This window comes from Larus michahellis, chromosome 5 (genome assembly GCF_964199755.1).
Source record: "Larus michahellis chromosome 5, bLarMic1.1, whole genome shotgun sequence".
Taxonomy (NCBI): Eukaryota; Metazoa; Chordata; class Aves; order Charadriiformes; family Laridae; genus Larus; species Larus michahellis.
The window spans coordinates 35,153,941-35,174,325 of NC_133900.1; the positions used below are offsets into that span (position 1 = coordinate 35,153,941).

Genomic DNA, 20,385 nt, shown 5'->3' on the forward strand with positions numbered 1-20,385 from the left:
AGATCCCTTTGATTCCTGTGGTCATATAACAGCAATAAAGCAAATTGCCTGTAGCTTTGTCACTTGGGTCTTCTGTTTTATCAGAGAAACAGACCTAAAACAAGCACCCCAGTGCAACAGTAATGGGTTTTGGCATGCCCCATTGCTGTTCCCTCAATGGTAAGGGGGACACGTGGTGGATGAAGGACACCAGACCTCTCATCTCACTGCTCCTCCCCTTCTCCCCTCTGTCCTCCTCCTGCCAGTGCCCCTTGGTGCTCCCCTTCCATAGCCCTGCCTGGGAAACCTGGTGTGGAGTACCCGGCTCGCCCAGCTGCAACCCCCAAATCTAGCTCCTTGGATAGCCAAAACGTGTGAGGGATCTCTGCCCAAAGACCACTTAAGTGGCAATCTGGAGAACCTAAGGTAAAGTAACCGCTGGAGACCCTTGTGCAGTGCACAGCTGCCAATAGCTGGCTTCTGAAAACAGTTTAGCTTCCAATGGCCTAGAGCAAGTGGCCTTTCTAAATAAAACCAGCTATATAATGAACCATTAACTTTATTAACACCAACCAAGCTTACTTAAAATATTATTATAAGTGAGCATATAAATAGCTAAGTAAATGCAAAGTTATTTCAGAGCTCCACAGGGGATATTAATAATGATAACTTCCCGCCGGTGAGACCCTGAAGACTCTACTCAAAAGTTAAAGTTTCCTTATTAAAAATACACTTAAGGCTTCCTGGTCCAGCAGAGATTTATTTACAGCCACCCACTTTTAGTACTGAGGGCTTATAACACTATTATTCTGGCTTTATTTTTAGTGGGTAAAACACATATACCAGTGAGCTGAAGGTCGAATCCAAGTGTTTGATGGATGGACGGTTCAGGGACCACCTCTCCTTTTTGTGAGGATTTTACAGTCTTTACTCTGTGCTAACATGTGATACTGTGAAGCACTTTCTTTCCTCTCACTCGTTACGTGTCCACAAAGGAATATAAGACTAACTCTCACTTCACCAGCCCTCTAAATATCTGTAATCTCAAACCACTGTCTCTAGTGCCTTTTGCCAATAACAGCCCTCAATACACAATGTCAGCACAACTATGAAATTAAAGCATGTTAAGGCAAAATGCCTTCCAACACTGTTAAAAGTTTTGGCCTCCCACATGAAATGAATCGTTAAAGCATTTGTTTCCTTTTGGCTTTGCTGTCAAGTTTTCTGTAGCAAAAAACTAGCAAGGGTTTTATAATGGCTCCTGTCACCTTGCGTCCGACCTCCTCAGCAACACGTGGAGTTCACTTCAGCCATTGCTTTATCCATAATTTCATCCTAAACGACCCCAAGTCCATAAAAGCCACAGAAGAAAAAATCCCACTTTATTATCATATCGAACATGTTGTGTTCTTGAAATAAACCATCATCATGAAGCTTTAATCCTCTTTCAACTTCCCCTAAATGCCATCAATCAGAGAACTGTCAGCTCAAGTGTGACAAGAAACCTGCTTCCATTCCCCTGAGACCCTGGTGAAATGAGTATTATTAGACCATTTTTTCCTTCAGAGGGGTTCGTTACAAAAGAGCGAAGCATCGAGAAATGCAGTCTCCAGCACAAGATCAATAATGATACATCTCCGTTGAGAGGTTTTAAAACGTTACCCAACATGTGGCAAAAACCTTTGCTGTTTTCGAGGTGTGTAGTTAGGAAAGGTGCTGGAAAACTGGCCGTGTGCCGTCATCCGGCACATGATAGAGCCTCCCTGCAGCAAAGCTGAAACACGTATGTGACAGCCTGTGTGCAAAGACTCCTCTTTTCCCTCCATTATGAAAGCCAGACTCTCAATAGAGAAGTAGATGACTCTTGCTCAGGCTTTTGCCAATCAATAAGCTAAAGATCACTCTTCTCCTCTTCATCTAAACATAAACCGTCCATTGAGCAGTCTGGGATATTTCAAAATATCTCTGTTTGTGTCAAGTTGCTCAGCAAAATAACAAATTCATACCAAGACGTGCCAGAGACATAATTTTGTCCTATTAGATGTATCTGACTTAAAGGGCTGTGAAGCATTTTCTCCAAATTTTGACAGAAATGAATTTGATCCTGTCTGCGTAGCTATGGACTGAACAAACGTAATACACACTTCTCCTCCTTCCCAGACTTGTATTCCATGGAAAGAGTTGTTTTATTTTAAGAAAGGAAGACCCCAGGAGAGCATATTTGGATAGGTATATGTTGTAATACTACTTCAAGGCCTCACTCTACTAATTTTCCCTGTCATTGTTTTACTGAGAAGAGCATTGATATGTTACTCTTATGAGAACCTGACATGTTCTTTCTCTTGCATTTTGTCTATCAATTTATGTCTATTTACAAGCATTTCAACTTCCTCAGTCAAGACAGACAAAATTCCAGTGGGGGAAATTCAGTGGGTGGAGAGGTTTGGTAGTTGAGGATATGAAGCCTTCTATTTTGTGTTTATCCTCTGGTAAAAATAATCCATAATTCATTTGCAGTAACGGCATGCTGTTATCACTCACTGATCTTCTTCAAGCTTATGTGAAGTTTTCAGACTTAGTTCTGCCACCCATGTTAGAAGTGTCAATGGGCCCAAGGTTCAAAAGCGCTGAGATGGAAATACCAGCCTGAGGGCCCTATCCACAACATAACACGGTCAGATGACGGGAGACGTGTGGTTAGCTTCCACTTCTGCAGTCTTTCTTCCCTAGAGCATCAGGGAAGCTCAGGCTAACCATCGTGGAGAGGCCAAGTGACATTAATGAGAGTCCACGTTTTTTCAAACATGTTTTGGAATTCCTTTGTAAACTATTTCCTAGTATAAAATAGCCCAACCACATGCAGAATGAGCAGACGTATGACGACTACAGCAACTTGAAGAATGACCTCATAGAGAATGAGCCATTTCTTTCATCAATCATTTCAAATGTCAGCATGATTATTAAAAACCAAGCCAATAATATTCATCTAGGAGTTAACGTGAAAGAAACAGGTATTGAAGTCAAACTAGCTACTCACCACCACTACAGCCCCAAATGTTTCGGTCACCAAGCAGCATTAGTAACTGATATTTTATGCTCCTTTGAACTACTGCTTCTTCTGGCCATCAGCTTTCTTACCCTCCTCCAAGCATATAAGTTGCAACCATCTGACAGTAATTGCCATGACAACTGATGCCGGTCCCAAGAGTACAAAAGACAATATCGCCAGCAAAACCCAATAAGCAGTGTAATGAAGTAGAACAGATCATGGGAAGTTAGTTGTGGGTTCATGGTATGGACAGTAAACAATCTGGAGGATCCCCTGGGTGTTCTGTGGCTATCCACGTCCCAGGTTGGAGCATTCACATATGCTGCTGAGGGTGACTTAAGTGCCCTGAATAGGACAGAGATACTGCAAAGGAACAAACTATAACCTTGGAGGAGAAAGGCAGCAGGCTGATGGCAGGGGAAGAGTGGTTTAAAATGAAGTGAACAGATTTGCAGGCAGTAGGGCTGCAAAAGCAATTATAACACCTAGTCCAGCATCCTGGTCCATAAAGGATCTCCCAATGATGTAGGAAAAAAAGCCAAAGGAAGATTTTCAGGGCACAAATCAGGATTAGGCACCCTCCTCCCATGCATTTTCAACTTCCCAAGCTTTCAGCTTACTGGCCTTCTCATCCCTGCCACAAAGTACACATCTGAAGACAAAAATCTAACATGTTCTTACAAAATTGAAAAGAAAAGAAAAGAGATAAACACACAAGTTTTTATCTACTCAAGTTCTAATAACTAAGGAAATGCCTTAATTATAAGCATAGGTTAACTGCATGGCATCATTATAGGGCTGATTTGGAGTTGGCTAACTGATTTAATTGCATCCCTTACCTTCAGGTTTCTTTGATGTGGAACCTTAATTCAGATTTTCCTCATTTTACGATGACTGATCCTGGAATTATTATAAGCATTCTTTTCTATTTCTTTCTATCAAATAATGGGTTTCTACTTTCAACTTTAACAAAGATTTCAGTTTAAGAGTTTCTAATGACATTAAAGTATCTAGCTAATACTAGCTAATTTAGCTAACTACAGTGTTATTGTGGAGTAGACAGGGTAGCGCAGGAGAAATGATGTGCTAAGAGCAGCAGTTCTGATTGACAAGGCCTTGAGCAATCGCCTTCTAATTTTGTAATTTGTTTCCTATTTTGAGTTAAAAAATAATCCCTGAATATCACACTATTCTCTCCTTCAACCACAAATTACTCCATTTCATTAAAACCAAGTCCAAAAACTTAGCTTAGAAATTTCTCTGAAAGAAAGCCTTTCAGCGGCTCAAGTTCAGAGTGGGTGATAAACCTCCATCCAGGAAACAATTCTGTAGAAAAGCAAATGTTGCCAAGAAAGCTTCCTGCAACCCTGCTGTCAAAGCACTGTGCCTCAAGGCAAGCACCACTAACGCCCCAAATGAGAGTGATACAGACTGCTGAAAAGAACAGCAGACAGAAATAAGGATCCTTCTCGCCCGGATGCAATGTTTACATTAGCGCTGGCAGTGTAGCAAGAGGCTCATGAAGTCCAGCATCAGGCTTACGGAGAAAAAGACTTTGGTTTGTAGGCAGCACACCATATTGCCTTGTCCATGAAGAGTATATCATCAGTTTCACCTGCAAACATCACAAACTGAACTTTAAGAAGGCGCCTCCAGATAGGAATAAACTACCCTGTTTATCCAGATCAATATATCAGTTGAGACCTGCAGCGTTTCTCCTGCTGAATAAAGATACCACGCTATTTACACAGAGATAACCTGCACCATTACTATTAAGATTCAGCCCTGCGATAATTCCAGCTGTAAAGGATCGGCTAGACATATATTAGCGATCTAAAGGGCTGTAACATTTAAAAATTTTAGCCAAGGAGCTTATCGTTTCCTAGCCAAGATGAAGGGCTGGCATCTCTGCTTTTTCCTCAATTTGAAAAAAGATACTGGTGTGTACGCAAGTGCCTGTGGGAGACGAGAAAGCTTCTCTGTGAGAGAGCACATCTTCAGGATTGAACCTGAAAGGCAGCACTGTGGGAATCGTCTTGAATTGCAAGAGGCTGAAAGGAGCACAGCATGGTCCGCTCCCAGTCCTGCCAGCCCGGGACAGAAGCCTCCCGGTGAGAGTCGCTTACCCAGGCTTGATTTCAAGCACAAGCAAAAAGATTATGACATTGGGTCGGCCCAATCAACGGACAAACCACTCTCACTTCCTAGAAACTGGGTGCGGGAGGGGTGGGGGGAGAGGGGGAAGAAGAAATAAGAAATCCTCTCTCCTCCTCACTGAGCAACAGCACTGATCCCAAACACCGGTTTCGTTTTTGAAGCTTCACCCCGCAGGGTCCCACCGCAGAGCACTGTCCCTCTTTGGCAGCGCAGGGGACAACAGGCTTCTCTACAAGACACTGAGGCGGCCGACGGGGCCTGTGGCAACCGAAGCAGCAGTAGGCAAGTGCTTTGGGCAGACAAAAAGGGAACAGCCAGCGGTGCCCAGGCACCAGGTAATTTGCAATAAAGCTGGCAGGGGGGAGAGGAAGGATGCTGTGCCTGCCCATGGCTGTGCCGGCTCCGCAGCCAGCAGCTTCATCTCAGCTACTGCAGCTCTGGGTGGAAGCAGAGAGTCCGCTTCTCCAAACTTCAGTCCTTAAAACCCCCCCAATACCAAACTCACCCTGGATTTCTTCCACAAAAAAGGCCTCAGAACAAGTAAACAGTTAAGGCATGTGGCCTGCGCTTGGGAATAAAGAAGGAAAAGCTGAGAAAACAGGTGGAAAAGGGGTGGTGGGAAAAGCGACAGCTTTGCGAGCTGGCCGAGTGATTTGCAGGGTTACCTTGGATGTGTTCATCCCCCCAGGCTGTTTCCCACTGCGAGTTGGAGTGACAGCCCCTTTGCTTGTAAAGCAGAAGGAGAGGGTATTGCTACACATTATTCCTCTGCTCTCTGCTGCCGGCCCCGCTACGAACACAAATATTTCATTTTGGGGGTGAGAGTAAAATATGAACGCTGCTGCCACCACAGTGACCTACTTACCTATACAGCCACGGATATATTTGTTCTTGGGTTAAACACTTGTCAGTGGCTCTTTCTAAACCCCCTTATTTTCAAGAGGAATTATATATTTAACTTGGAGCAAGATTGCTACTCTTAAAAAACTTAAAAATGAGCGTTGTAGGTGTTTCTAATTTAAGAGGGACATGAAGATCAACAGACCTTCACTTCCTCTGGGTTTTAACCATGCTTCATTTTCAGTTGCTTTCCTTCTATGGATTTTACAATTTTTCTCCAGATTTATATAAAATCGGGGAAGAACGCGGGGGAATTTGATGCTGCGGGTGAACTCCAACGGCTTTTTGAAAGCCCTGATCGCTGAGTGACTCTCAGAGCTGACAAGTTTCCGCAGCTTTGCATAGTACTTTACAGGCAAAAAAATAAATGAACATAAATGCCCTGTTTCATGGGGATGTTAATCTTGAGCCTTACATCTAAATTATGCAAAAGACATATTTATAGGATTAAATTCTCCCCTCGGCTAAACCAGCATAAATCTGGCATAATTCCATGATCTGAAGATCCACTGCTAATTAACTAAAGTCCCTTCAAACCCATGGAAATTAATACAACCAAACAATATTAAAAATAGAGTACACACTTCTCCGCTAACTCAAGGCTCAGTTCTGCATGCTTCCTCTGACATGCTGCTCGAGGAATACCCCAAGCAAAGCCAAAAAATTCAATCCTCGATCAGGAACTTCCAATGCCTGCTCTCAATGCTGCAAATCCGTGCTTACTAGTCTGCTACATTTGTCTCCAAATATTACTGTAATAGAATTTGTTTTTTTAATTAAAGAAATTGAATTTTTAATTAAAAAACCAAACTCAAACCAACAGCTTATCTGTCTTATGGGCTTTCTGTAGGAATCTGATATCTTTGGAGATACCGATGATCTCTGGTATGTTTAGGCAGCCCACCAATGAAACTACATCCAGTAAAGTTATTTTGCCCTTTCATGTCTATTACTAGTTGAAACCTTTCTGCTTTGGTGAGAGCTACTATAGTATGTAGTTATCTACAAAGCAAGGCAATTAAGTGGCAGCTTCTCTTCACTGCTTTGGAAATTCACCTATTCTTACACGATTCTTTCAGCTGAAGACCATAGTAGGAAATATAAGGAATTTTTTTTTTTTTTAATTACAATAAGCATAAAAGGATCATTACCTTTCCAAACAAGTGTTCTTCCCCCACGGTTCAGTCCTAAATTGCAAGGGCTTTTCGAGTGAACTAGCAAAGCCCCTGCATGCTACTTAGCACATGCGAGAGAGAGACATACTCATGTGCCATGATAAATTACTACCACTAGGACTTAATCAGGAGTGTAAGCACCCTCTTGAGCTAGGGCAAAACCCCTCGTTATGTTGTGCTGTGACTATAATGGACTGATTATTAAAATCCTTCTATTGAGAGTGATCATTAAAGGAATATGATAAAGTATTTGATTAAGAGAAAGTCCCAAGTAAGACAGACTTTACTGACTTACTACCAGGCAGCAGAAAAGAGCAATTTTCAATACTTTGCATATGAATTTAAAAAAATGGATTCTTCCTGATTAGTTTTGTTGTGTGGGATTATAAATCCTGCCTTGCCCTCCTCTCCTCCTTTTTTTTCCAATTTTTTTGCCTGGTCATTGAAAGCATCTATTTCTGTTCATTCAGTCTAATTTTATCCTGTTTTATCTATTGTTTTATTGAGCAATTTCAATATTCTGGTTCTATATAAGACTTTTCCCTTAGTCAGGAACTGCAGTCTGTAATAACAGCAATCAAGGCAGTTCATTCTGACAAATGTATGTCAGAAAAAGACTGCTGTGGCTTTGAAATATTGAAAGTGACTGATAACATAATGTGTGAAGCAGAATAAATGCATACAAATGGAAGTTTTCACTGAGCAGCCAAAGTATGAACCAAATACAGTGTCAGAGCTTTGCACTGAAAGCTCTACGTGCAGGTGGTTACAAAGGCAAATTACGATGCACTTTGCAAAAGTGTTTTATGAATAAAGTGGCAAGCACAGTTTTTCCTTGGCCATATCATCCTTTTTTTCTGCTTGTACTTAGTCATAAAGCAGAATGAAGCCATGTTTAAGTACAAAACCCGGGTCCGGAAAGCCACTTGGTCTTTATAAAAGCTATCAGAGGTATGACAGCTGGCATCAGGGTCCTGCTTTATTTTGGGCTCACCTAACTCGACTGGCACTAATGCAGCAAATAAAACACATTGTGCAAACGAGAGTCCCAAATATATCCAACTGATTTATAGAATCACAGAAGTGCCTAGGTTGGAAGGGACCTTTCAGATCTTCGAGTCCAACCATCAACCTAACACTGACAAAAACCATCACTAAACTGTTCTGTAAGCATTGTGTCTAACCGTCTTTTAAATACCTCCAGGGATGGTGACTCAACCACTTCCCTGGACAGCCTGTTCCAATGCTTAATAACCCTTTCAGTGAAGAAATTTTTCCTAATATACAGTCTAAACCTCCCCTGGTGCAACTTGAAGGCATCTCCTCTTGTCCCGTCGCCTGTTACTTGGGAGAAGAGACCAATCTCCACCTCACTACACCCTCCTTTCAGGTAGCTGTAGAGAGCCATAAGGTCTCCCCTCAGCCTCCTTTTCTCCAGGCTGAACAACCCCAGCTCCCTCAGCCGCTCCTTTTAAGACTTGTGCTCTAGACCACTCTCCAGCTTCGTTGCCTTTCTCTGGACTCGAGAATTTTCATGTTAGCAAATGCCTCTATCTGTTCTGACCCCTAAAAAAACTACAGAGCCAAGGTGAGTTTTCAGAAGCCAATTCTGAACCAGGCCAATGCTAGGGACTAGGTCTCTGAAATATTTCAGGAGACATTTGGATCTGTCTGGCACAGCCTAGTTAAGCGAACCTGCTGCCTGTGCCTGCGTTTTGATGTGGTGCAACCTCAAGCTCCTTGTCGTGTTGGTGCCAGGACAAGCTGCAGCAGCGCGACTTCTCCGCCTAGCTTGGGCAGAGGCTCTGTAACCCCTGCAGCAGCAGGACAGCTGGATGTGTGCTCCAGGTGCCTACCTGCCCACTGCCCATCACTCAGACTTTTGGGGGCTCCAGAATGCAGAGCAGCCCAGCTGCGCTATGTGCTAACTGAAACATACAGCACAGATGTTTTCCAAGGCCACTTATTGTTTACACCATGACAAAAAAAAATCTTGACACAAGCCTCTCTGCAGATTACTGCCTTGGTTTCCTTGCCATCACCAAGTCTTCTTTGGGATTTGGACGGAGGTCCTTAAGACCTCGTGATACCTCATCCGCAGAGCATTTTTTCCTCAAGGCTACTGAGGCCCCATACAGTGAGAGAGTAAATGCTTCCCCACCCCATCTTCTCCTTCCAACTAATCCAGCCCTTTCTAATCACTGCACTCAGACATACTAGTGACCCTGCTGGGGACACTGTCTGACTCCTCCTCCCAGTTTCCACCTGATGGCTCCAAGGAGCAACCTACCCCATGGGCTTGCTCTGCAACACAGCAGAAATCTTCTCTGGGTAGTTTCCTTACCTTTCTCACTTTGCTAAGCTCCCCTATGCATGGAGCTGAGCAATAACAAAGGCTCCATTTATTCACCCCCCCTAATCACTCACAAGCACCCAGCTCCTCCCTCTCCTCTCACTCCCTCTGTCCCTGCAACCAGCTTTCTTCTTCCTCACATGTTATTTCAGTGAGGGAAGACACCTCTGCTACAAACCCTTCCTTGGCTCTATGTTCTGGAGACTCTCCACCCACTCTTTTTTTTCTTTTCTCTACCTCCAAACTTGACTTGACTCTGAAAAGTCATCAAGCGCGGCTAGCACCTTCCTCCGCCTACTGATGAATCAAGGATGGGTGACAAACAGCAGACAGGTGGTTTATGGCAGGGGAAATCTCTGCAGGCTTGAGGCAGCCCCTGATGTAACAGTTCCATGGACAGAAGCAAAATTCTTAGCTCAGGTATGGATAAATCCCCTCAGCTGTCATATCATCAAGTTCAGTATTTATCAGAGCATATTTCACCTTTGAAAAAAAGCTTTATATTCAGGGAAAAGCCTTTCATTTTTATCTGTAAAGCAGGACCAGCTGAAGACTAGCTTTATAGTTGAGCTAAAGGTTAATTACCTTTTAAGCCAACAAAATGGGTTAGGAAAGATCTATTATTCTCTACTGTTTTGCTACTTTTGCTCATTTTAACTGAAATAGGTTGACCAGTGTTTTGAGCAACTTAGGTCAAGAGGCAAGAACCTTTGGCAGGTAGTGCTGGTATGGGGTAGGTGAGCTAAACCCTTATTTGTGGTTATTACAGTTCTGTCGTCAAGACAGCTGCATGGCTGGATCCTTCCTATTTGCAGCGAAAGCTTTGCACTCGCTTTCCACCCCACTTTAAAGGCAAGGCTGCTGCCCAGCTGAGTTGGAGTGAGTATTTAAACCTGCTCCTCTTGAGAATGATGCACACAAATGTAAGAGAAGCTAGCCAGAAAACAAAAAATGTACTACAGGAAAGCGTGCATTAACTGTAAACCTAATCTCTTCTTTAGGAATTCATAAAAAAGCAAGTTCTTGGAGGGAAGCCACTCACTGAGATTTCTTTTAGCTTTACTATCATCAGATTTATAACCAGGCAGTTTCAAATTCTGCAGCCATGTACTTACTCACTCTATAAAACTTTAAAACACATGAACAACTCAGCTTATAAGAAACGTTGCTTCCACATAGTTGGATGAGCAACACTGCTTCCACTGACTGTACTGCACACACATTTCTGGGTAATATCTGGTCATTTTACACGCCAAGTCTGTGGTGCCTAAGGCTATAGAAGTGGATAGAAAGTAGTAAGAAATAGCTTGCAAAGCGATAATGTACTGGCAATTTAACACATTACAATTAGACTGTTTTCTTTGGGGTGGTTCGTGGGTAATTGGGGAATTAATACGCATGAACAGCTTACCTGGCGTGCCTTTCTGAAACTTTGAATGCAGTGCCCTTTCTGAAAGTGAGCATTGATTAGGAAAAAGAGAAGGCATCAAACTGTTTTTTTCATGGCACCTCTTTTCCAACATGCAGCAACTCCTTCACCCCGGCATCGTTTGGTTGCAGAGGAGCTTTCCCATGATGAAGCCAGCAGGCAGTTCTCTGATTCTCACAGACCTATGCTGTATGAAGACAAGAAGATCTATATGCCCTTCCTTTATGATTTTCTTTCTCGTGCTTCATCTTAGTGCTGCTACTTCAGGATCCTTTAACTTACCCCAACAATTAATATTATGGTATATTTTTAGGAAGACGTTCTTTACAATGAGGGTGGTGAGACACTGGAACAGGTTGCCCAGAAAGGTGGTGGAGGCCCCAACCCTGGGGACATTCAAGGCCAGGCTTGATGAGGCTCTAAGCAACCTGGTGGAGTTGAAGATGTCCCTGCTTACTGCAGGGGTGTTGGACTAGATGACCTTTAAAGGTCCTTTCCAATCCAACACATTCTACGATTCTATGATATTTAAAAAGCCCACTAATCTGCCCACTGCCTTTATATGCTTTCATTAATTAATTTTCCATTATATGCATGTTATAAACTTCATAGCTGCTGCAGAATCTTTTAACCCACCTCATCAGTTAATATCACAGCATATTAAAAAGTTGCTAAGGACTGTGTTTCTGTAGGTGTCTCCATCTCTTTCGACTTCTGATCATCAGTCTACTGTGAGACCTGCAAGCACCAGATGCACACCATCGGGAATCAATAAAACCATTTTTCCTGCTCTCACAACGCAATGTGTGGGAGCCACAGCTTCCCTGCAGTCCTACAGCCAGCAGCCCCCACTAGCAAGTGAGATGTGAACGGATAATAAAGCCAGGAAACACTTCTGATGACAGTGCAGGAATCTTCAAAACCTGCAGCTCTGCATTAGGCAGCTAGTGGAGTAGGATGCAAAGGGACAGACAACGTCAAATCATCTGGTCCCTGGGGAAAGCTATTAGCAATGTGCTCATCCGGGATTACGGAATACTGTAAGCTTGGATCAGATGGTCGTGGGCTTGGTAGAAAGAAGAGAGAATAGTGGTGGGACAAAAGCGGCCTGCTAGGTCTTTATATGAAGTAATGGATGCCTTTTTTAAAAATCAGAATGAAGCTACGTGTTTTCTTATAATCTATTTGAGGTTACAGGTCTTCGGCCTGGATTTGGTGGTCTGGGAGTGAGCCGTGCAGAATGCGACCACCCTGCGGCTCCGCCGGGCAGGCGGCTGGCCGGCTGAGCAGCACTTCCACAAGGTGAGTTTGCCGGCATGAAGGCCAACTGCAGTTTGTCTTGGAGGATTTGGGTCAGGAAAAAGGAAGGTGGATGTGTTTTGAGACCTACAGCCTGATGAAATTCCCTGTTTCACTCCTAAAAGTCTTACGTAGACAGTAAGAAATAAGGATAGAATGTTACTTTGGATGGTCAAGAAATATTACATTGGTATGTTACTACAGGTTTTGGTTTGTGTTTTTTTTTATTTTTTTATTTAGTATCCTTGCTATCTAAGAAACTATCTTGTTATGTGCAACTCTGAAGTTAAGGCTTTTCTTAACAGTGACTATATCTGAATCAATTAAGACCGGACTCTCATGTCAGACAGCTCAGAAATCTGGAGTTATTTTTTTTTTCCCCTCTCACTAATGTAATTTCAGTTATATGAACTTGTGACACGATCTAAGGGCAAGCTCTAAGAATTAAAGTTTCCTATTTAAATTCAGGAGTTTGCTTCAAGTCCAATAGTTTTCCCAATTTACAAAGTGTTCTAATTTTCTGGAATAATAAAAAAAGGTTCTTTGGAGGGGGATTTAACTAATTTCTCTGCTGTATTATGCGGAATTTTATACAAACAGCTCAGAACAGTATTTCAGTTCTAAGCAAATAACAGAGGCAAACCAAAGTTGAGCTCTTATTAAGGCATCCACCATTCTTCAGGTGATCACTGTATTTAATCATGAAAAATCCAATTAGATCACTTTGGTCAGTCCTCTGAAGGTTTAGGATGTAATCCAAAACTCTTATTTTCCCCATAGGTGGTAAAATACAAATCAGAGACTTAGGGACACTCAAGGGTTTTCATTAAAAAAAGAAAAAAAGGGTACATAGTCCCAAGGACTCAGAAAAAGAAACCGAAGTCGTTAGGAAGGAAGTAATTTTCGTTGCGCTGGAGTCTTTGGACATCAGTGACCTCCAAGACACAGAATGAAAATCTAAGGAGAGAGAATTAATAGCGAAGAGACAGGAAGAACACGTATTTATGATGCAGGGCAGGAACTTTCTAAAACTCAGGATTTTGCTGATGTGATAAAAAGAGGACAAGAGAAAATCCATATCATTTATTTAAAGCATAACCCTAATGATTTACTAAGGGGGAATCTGAAACGCTACATGATGGCTCTCCTCCTTGCCTCCAAAGTTCTGGACATCTGAAAGCGCATCACTTGCTGCTAGTGAGGTGTCTTTAGGCTTGCCATGGGGAAATCATTACAAGTCTCCATTCCTTTTTTCCCCCAGGACAGAAAGAAGTGACTGGCTTTTCTAGCTGCAACAAAACTTCTTTGTGACTCTTTGTGATTTATGACAAATACAATCTGAGGTTTCTGTGGAAGGTATATGGTAGTTGCACCTTCCATTCGATATGCCATCACGTGGCCCACCTCTCACAGGTGACCACCAGGAGGTACGTGACTGCTGCTTCTTTGTTTGGCACACAGGCACCATTAAGTGCCTGTAAGCTTCTGCTCAGCTGGGGTGAGTGCTGTCCGGGGAAATACAGCTGGTGAGCAACAAGCAAGAGGCCCACGGTGTGGGCTCTGAGGCCAATCTTGTCTTTTTCTCTTTTTATTTATCACTGTTTCCTTTTAAATAAAAGTGAAGTCTTTGGGGCAGAACGCACATGGATGCTCTTGGGATATGAGGAATGCAAAACATAGAATCATAGAATCATTTAGGTTGGAAAAGACCCTTGGGATCATCGAGTCCAACCATCAACCCCACTCTACAAAGTTCTCCCTTACACCATATCCCTTAACACCACATCTGAACGAGTCTTAAACACATCCAGGGATGGTGACTCCACCACCTCCCTGGGCAGCCTATTCCAGTGTCTGACCACTCTTTCTGTGAAGAATTTTTTCCTAATGTCCAGCCTAAACCTACCCTGCTGCAGCTCGAACCCACTCCCTCTTGTTCTATCGCTAATTACCTGTGAGAAGAGACCAGCACCAACCTCTCTACAATGTCCTTTCACGTAGTTGTAGAGAGTGATGAGGTCTCCCCTCAGCCTCCTCTTCCTCAAACTAAACAGTCCCAGCTCCTTCAATCGCTCCTCATAAGATTTATTCTGCAGGCCCTTCACCAGCTTCGTTGCCCTCCTCTGCACTCGCTCCAGCACCTCGATATCTCTCTCGTATTGAGGTGCCCAGAACTGGGCACAATACTCAAGGTGTGGCCTCACCAGTGCTGAGTACGGGGGGACAATCACCTTGTGGCCTCACCAGTGCTGAGTACAGGGGGACAATCACCTCCCTCCTTCTGCTAGTCACACTATTTCTAATACAAGCCAGGATAGCATTGGCCCTCTTGGCCACCTGGGCACACTGCTGGCTCATGTTCAGCCGCTTGTCAATTAGAACCCCCAGGTCCTTTTCTGCCAGGCAGCTCTCCAGCCACACTTCCCCAAGCCTGTAGTGATGCATGGGGTTGTTGTGGCCCAAGTGCAGGACCTGGCACTTGGCCTTGTTGAAGCTCATACCGTTAGCATTGGCCCATCGGTCCAACCTATCCAAGTCTCTCTGTAGAGCCTCCCTATCCTCATGTAGATCGACACTCCCACTTAGCTTCGTGTCATCTGCAAACTTGCTGATGATACACTCTATGTCCTTATCAAGGTCATCAATAAAGATGTTAAACAGAAATGGTCCCAACACCGAGCCCTGAGGGACACCACTTGTGACTGGCCGCCAGCTGGATTTAACTCCATTGACCACCACTCTTTGGGACCGCCCATCCAGCCAGTGCTTGATCCAGCAGATCGTACGCTCATCCAGGCCATGAGCCGCCAGTTTTTCCATGAGAATTCTATGGGGGACAGTGTCAAATGCTTTTCGAAAGCCTAGGTAAATGTCCACAGCCTTTCCCTTATCCAGTAATCGGGTCATCTTGTCATAGAAGGAGATCAGGTTCGTCAGGCAGGACCTGTCTTTCATAAACCCATGCTGACTAGGCCTGATCCCCTGCTTTGTCCATTATATGACTTGTAATGGCACTCAAGATGATCTGCTCCATGACCTCTGTGGCTTGATTTTTTAGCAGTACTGGGTGTTGACAGCTTTTAGTTGCTTAAGTGAAAAGCCAGCCGCTGGCCTCTGATGAGTATGAAATGAATGTTGCCTCTGCCTCTAACACGCTGTGCATCCAGGGGAGTGTAATGATAGGACGAGGGGTAATGGTTTTAAACTGAAAGAGAGGATATTGAGATTAGATATTAGGAAGAAATTCTTTACTGTGAGGGTGGTGAGGCACTGGAACAGGTTGCCCAGGAAAGTTGTGAATGCCCCATCCCTGGAAGTGTTCAAGGCCAGACTGGATGGGGCTTTGAGCAACCTGGTCTAGTGGAAGATGTCTCTGTCCGTGGCAGGTGGTTTGGAACTAGATGATCTTTAAGGTCCTTCCAACCTGAACCATTCTGTGATTCTAGGACTGTAGTGCAGAAGAAGAAAGTCAGCCAGCGGAGGAAGGGGGGACCAGGATGCAAGTGATTTGCTGTCATCCTCTCCTCGACCCCCACCAGAAACCAGCCACCAGCGCAGTGCCTGAGCCATTGCTGCTGCTGCACTTTAGGAAGCACAGACATCCTCTGAAATACTCTAAAAAGAGTTTGCAATTATATTTATACCTCCCAGGGGTGCAATGGAAGTTTTAAAGTTTAGGGATGAAAAGATTCCTTAACAGGTGTCAAATTTAGTGTCAGCATACAGTTCCTCATGAAGCAAATGACACATTCTCTTCCAACTCTCCTAGGAAATTTGGCAGTTCCCATTACTAAAGTCGTTGTCATTACCTTGAAAGAAAAATACAGAGAAAGAGAGAGAGAGAGAGAAAACTGACACGCTGCCTGGAGGCTGCTGGTGCTCAGAAGGTTAAGTCTCAGCGGCATAGAAAAGGGGTCAGCCACCTACCTGAGCACTCCAACTGCCTGCCTAATGGCATGGCCAGACGTGTTTGTTAAGATCTGCCACACGTGAATGAAGTCATCAGGACGCTGCGACAGGTCCAGCATTCAAATGTCACCCAGATTATTTTCTACATTATTCGTGCTACAGCCACACACCTATTTTCAGGATGGACTTGAAGCACCTGTTTTCAGAGACAGCGTTAGGCACAGAGCAGTCACGTCGCTGTGTGGGACCCCAGCTGGCCACTTTGTAATCCCAATACAGCAAAAAGCCAATCTCATTCTGCAGTCAGACCACTCACTGCTGCTCATGCCCTTGTTTTGGCCTAGAAGAGATTTTCTGCGTGCAGAAAAGGAAGGTCTCAAAGAGCAGTTTCTTTGCAGAGCTTTCAGTTGGTTACCCTTCTCCTCCACTGAACTGTACCTGCACAAAATGCTTTTTTGAAGGCATATTGATATTGCACTTTAAACGGTATAAATTTTCCCATAAAAAAAATTTTGTCCAACTTTTCATATAAAAAACATTTTGTCCATCCCCAGAATGTTAGATTTCCTTGAGTCTGGAAAGAATTATCCTGCACAGGGTTTCATCTTCTGTGGTGTGGCTGGAATTAAGTTTTTAAAAGCCCAGCAGATGTGCATGGAGTTTCTAAGTGATTTGCATTTTGCCACACGCTCCACTAATATTTCACTATACCCAAACTTGCATTTGTAAGAATAATTCTGATTCTAAATTGCATCAGATCAAATATGCGGAAGCATTCACTCTTCTCTCTAAAGGGTGAGATACTCATCTTACACTTGTAAAATTATGAACACAATATGAACCCATGCAAGCAAGCGTACCTCAATGGCGGTCCATCCCCATATGATACTTGCTTAATTGCATCAACTTAAAATCAAGTATATATTGAACTTTTTGTCCTAATTTAGCCATAGCTGTAGCCGCAGCCACCTTCACTTTCTGGTTCCTTTGTAACTGGAGGCTCATTCCGCACTGGTGGGACCGCATCCCGTGCAAACACAGGGGCACTAACTGGTAGCAGCAGTTTGAGACTGGGAGCAGCGCGGCTGTTGGTACCGGCCCCGTGCTGTGCGTGGGGCACTGCGGCTCCTCCGCCTCTTCGGTGCGGTGGGTATCAGATAACCCGGTGGTCATCAGCTGCGGTCCCACATCCCAAACGCAGGTACACGGCCACTAGGACCACCACCGCGGCTTTGGTTCTCACAATGTTCTCGGATGTTTCAGGCTGCTTTTTAGCACCTCACAAACTACCTGCGGTATAAAGGGGCACGCCACCATGATCACTTACGGTAGAAAATGACATCAGAGCACTTAATTTTTGCAAGGCCCCAGCTGTGTTTTGCGGGCACCTCAGCATTTCAAACTGATCACAGGTTTAATGACTTTCTTAAGTAGCCTGATGGGTAAACTCCAGTAGAGACTGGAATACTTCACAGCAGGTGAATATCCTTGCAGTCCCCAAAGGCCACAGTGTTCTGCATGTGTTAATCCCCTGGAGAACAACACAACAGACATCCCGGAGTGGTTTCGGAAATCCCAAATGCCTAAACTTTACCACAGTGCTATCTTGACTGCAATTCATGCCCTGTAGCATTGGAGAGAGGTGTGGGTGTTTACACCCCTCTGCCACTTTTCCTGTTTCTCTGGAAATTGCCTGAATGTTCAGAAAAGGCAATGAAAAGCCTTAAACTCATGCCTGTGCTTCCTGCACTGAGACCAAAATCTCCTGTAAGTTTGCCAGACCTTTTACAGCTGCACCCTAGGGATTTAACACTGAGCAGTTTATGGGTTTATATGAAATTTCATAAAAGAGAAGCCCTGTATTTTCACATAAATATATTTATTTGGGGAAAGATCACGAAATGCCAATATATTTCAAACCAGTTCCCCCCTGCATTAAAGAATGTGAAATATTCATGTGAACATTTGCTAATCCTATCCAGTGAAATCTATTTCCCTCTCTATTTAACATGCAGGCTACAGCAGCTGAAGGTTGCTCAGCCTTTTCATTAGGAAGAAAAGTAAGGATGATTTGTGAAAACCACATGGAAGTAATCATAAGGAACAGTACTGAAGGGCTTTAGAACAAAACCTTGTAAGCTACCTTGTAAGCATGCTTTCTCTTTCATGTGTTTGTTTCTTATATGGTATTTCATAGCTTCAAACTGTAAATTTATATTTACAGACATAATCAGAAGTGCAATATAATATGCTTTCATAATGCAGAAATAAAAATCTAAGGGGCAGCACACACATTTTCAGATTATATATCTCAGGCCCTCTAAATTCTCCAGTAGGGAGCACCACTCCCAGCAATTCCAATTTCTCTGTTCAACCATTACTCTTGATACTGTAACGAGTTACTTTCCCATCAGGGCTAGGTTTTGCGTATCCATCCAGACCCTCCTGTGGCCCAGTGTCTCACAAATAATCCCTTTCTTCACGCACCTGAACTCTGTTAACTATAGCAGGAAATGGAAAATGAGGAAATCTGAGCGCCTATGATCCCTGACTCCACCAGGGAAAAACATCTGACCTTGGGAATTCATTTAAGTCTCCTTATGCTATAGATTCCCTAAGCATTAAATGTAAACGGCATTTACTTTCCACTGAGAGATGCAAATATTTAAATATTGCTTCGAAGATCTTCAGATAAGAAGAGCTATATATGTGCAAATTTTTATGCTTCTTTCTGCTTTCCTGCACCTTCAAGATATGATAATACACTGAAATGCTGAAATTTTGTTCCGAAATAAGATTGTACTTGGAAATGTCAGGCCTGCACAGACCAATGATCCAGAAGTTGCTAAAGGCAGTGTATCAAAAGATGTAACCTAGCCTCGCCAGGTACTGAATACTGTGACGAAGAAGATAATCACTTACCAGAACCAGCCGTGACCATTTCCCCCGTGTACTGAGAACTACAAGTATATAAATGATGTCAGAAACAGTCCCTAAGGGGCAGTTTGGATACATCCACCTTGACTTGGAGGGCGGTGGCGGCAGGGATGAAGGATGCTCGGCTGTGCGGGCATGAGCCATGCCATGCCACTTGGCAGGTTCACTGCATTAAGTAATAAAGACACAGACTACGAAACTCCCCTATGTCTTCAAGTTTTTGTACTTAAGCCTGCCTGGGTAATGCTCTGAAGGGGATGACCTAGCACCTTGTCTGGCACCTGAGATCTCTAACAGCTGGAAGTGTTTCTTAGAAAGATGACAGCAAGAAGTTTCGCTCCTTTGTTTTGCATGGAGACCCCGAACACTACAGAGGCAGAGATTTTTAGCAGAGCCAGCCTGGTCATGGCTGGAATATTAAAGTATTAAAGCATTCAGTGAATAGTTGTCTATAATGCTAATTGTAATGCATAAACCAAATATATACTTCCTTGAAATTAAATTTTTCATTGATCCTGCGAACTTCTGTGTTATGCGACTGCTGTATTAGCACAAAATTCAGCCAAATTGCTCCCAACATAGGAGACATTTCAAAGAATTCAAGCCTTCTCTGTGCGTGCAGTATATTTGAGCAGATAGTGATTCCTCTGAATCTGCATATTGTTACTTATTGGTACTTTTTACCCCTACCTCATTCTACGGACTGAAGACAAAGGCGCTAGCCTGAACGAAGCTTATTTGTATGATGTAATTGTTCACGTTCATTATAGCAACCACACAAAAGAAATCCCATCACAGCAACTGTAAAATTTTGTTACATGCATCTAACACAAACCATTAGAATCTGGGTTGAGAGAATAGGTTCAGAATGGAAAAGGATCATGAGATTAGCCCACATCTTCTAAAAGCTGGACAGCAGATACAATACTTTTTAATGTTTGGTTATTTTTCACATTTCACACACATCCTGATTTAGGAATGAATACTAGAGTGAGGCACAAATACTGCAAAGGCACGATACATACAATTAATTTAGTATTTTTGATCTTAGTAGAAAAACAGTGCCAGAGGCATCTCTAAAGATCTCACTTTTGTAGCCCAAGAGATTGATTAGTATTGGGATAAGCATCTAAGCTTTTGGGTACTGATAGGGGTCTCTTCGCTGAAACATCAAATGTTCTTGTTTGTCCCCTTCATT

At 43.3% G+C, this 20,385-nt stretch overlaps 1 protein-coding gene across 1 annotated transcript in view; it reads right to left on the reverse strand.

The window, feature by feature from the left end:
• Nucleotides 1–20,385, reverse strand: part of GRID2 (glutamate ionotropic receptor delta type subunit 2) — a 765,483-nt gene that overhangs the window by 54,790 nt on the left and 690,308 nt on the right. The window lies entirely within an intron of this gene.